Raw genomic sequence first — 1,739 nt, 5'->3', positions numbered from 1 at the left:
AATTCATAGATGTAGATCTCGGACCTATGAATGGGGATATGCCCAAAACTCACACAAAAAAAAGGAAGTGAGTTAGACAAAAAGAAAAGCAACTTGGACAAAAAAAGAAGTGACTTGGACAAAAAGAAACGAAGTGGCTTAGACAAATCTTTTTTGTTGATAACCTTAGACCAATCAATCGAATATTGATTAATATGTAATTGATCGAACACTACTTGCAAACGGCTTTTCTGCACAGAAACGAAATGTTCCAAATATTCCTGAAAATTATTGCTCCCATTGGACCATTTGTATCTATACGCATCAGGATCCCGATTCACATATTTTTTCACGAAAAGCAGTCATGAGATAAGAAATCCAGTGTTTTACTAAGATTTCGAATAGCGGTCTCGAATTCAAGTTGATTTTATTTCACCTCTTCCTCAGAGAAAGACGATTAAAAAATTCCCAATCATAGTCCTTGTGGATCGAATCATCCATATAATATACAAAAAGAAACTCCAGATATTTGATATCTTTCTCTTTGAATAAGATCTCAATTACAACGACAATTTCATTAGATATCTTGCAATTAGAATCCCTCTTTTTTTCGATCCAGCTCCTCCACCACCGCGAACCCTAGTTAGATTCAGGCATGCTACACTTTTTAGTTATTGGGAGAACCCAAGTACTCTCTTTCAGATTCAGAAAACAACTCTTTGAGATCTTTTTTCCTTTTGGAAGATACAGGAGCAAAACAATCAACCTATTGATATTGGAAGACCCAACGAATTCTTCCAATGTATCATTTCTAGGTCCAATGGAATTCATAGGTATAGGAAGAAGCCCTCTCAAAATGAGATTTTTTCTTTCGACCATATTTCGATTGTTAATACAATATATAAGGACCGCTACTACAAAGAGTATTACACCCTTGATCGTGAAATATCGATTGTTTGTTTACTCCTGTGAATTGCGTGAAAGTAGGATACTCCAAATTCGGGGGTGAAAGAGTTATAGAAAATATCCTTGGTGGAAAAAAAATGTGAATGAAAGATCCCACTGAATTGAATTGGGTCCATGAATCTAAGAAATAGTGAGAATTCTTAATCTCTCTCAATTTGAAAATCCAGGTTTTAAATTGATGTCCTTTCATTGATTCCTCTTAAATTGCATTGATTTATCCTAAAGATTTCATTTCAATTGGAATTTGGTTATTCACCATGTACGAGGATCCTCGCTAAGCATCCATGGCTAAATGGTTAAAGCGGCCAACTCATAATTGGCGAATTTGTAGGTTCAATTCCTACTGGATGCACGCCAATGGGACCCTCCAATAAGTCTATTCGAATTGGTTCTGTATCAATGGAATCTCATCATTCCTACATAACGAATTGGTGTAGTATATTCATATCATAATATATGAAGGGAGAGCCCCAATTGGTAGAAAAAAAAACCTACAACCCCTTGGGGTTGTCTTGCACTTGGAAGCAGAAGTAGAAAAAGGAATAAATATAGTGATAATTTGATTCTTCGTCGCCGTAATAAATAGGCAAGCAAATAGAATTTCTTTCTTCGTCTTTACAAAAACCAAAAAAAAAAAAAAAAGGAGGATAATGATATCATTTTAGTTATGGGCAAACGACAGGAATTGATCCCGGGCATGGTGGATTCACAATCCACTGCCTTAATCCACTTGGCTACATTCTCCCCTCTTAGACTTTTTTATTTTAAGACAAAAGGTTGAATTTCAACCATTT

The 1,739-nt window shown here is 35.4% G+C and overlaps 1 non-coding gene across 1 annotated transcript; it reads left to right on the top strand.

Moving 5' to 3' along the window:
• Positions 1-1,223: 1,223 nt before the first annotated feature.
• On the top strand, positions 1,224-1,297 carry TRNAM-CAU. The gene has a single exon. It is a non-coding gene; the product is annotated as a tRNA-Met (tRNA).
• The last annotated feature ends 442 nt before the right edge of the window (positions 1,298-1,739 follow it).

Source organism: Olea europaea, unplaced genomic scaffold, assembly GCF_002742605.1.
Source record: "Olea europaea var. sylvestris unplaced genomic scaffold, O_europaea_v1 scaffold1404, whole genome shotgun sequence".
Taxonomy (NCBI): Eukaryota; Viridiplantae; Streptophyta; class Magnoliopsida; order Lamiales; family Oleaceae; genus Olea; species Olea europaea.
This window is presented reverse-complemented; position numbering and strand designations above follow the sequence as displayed.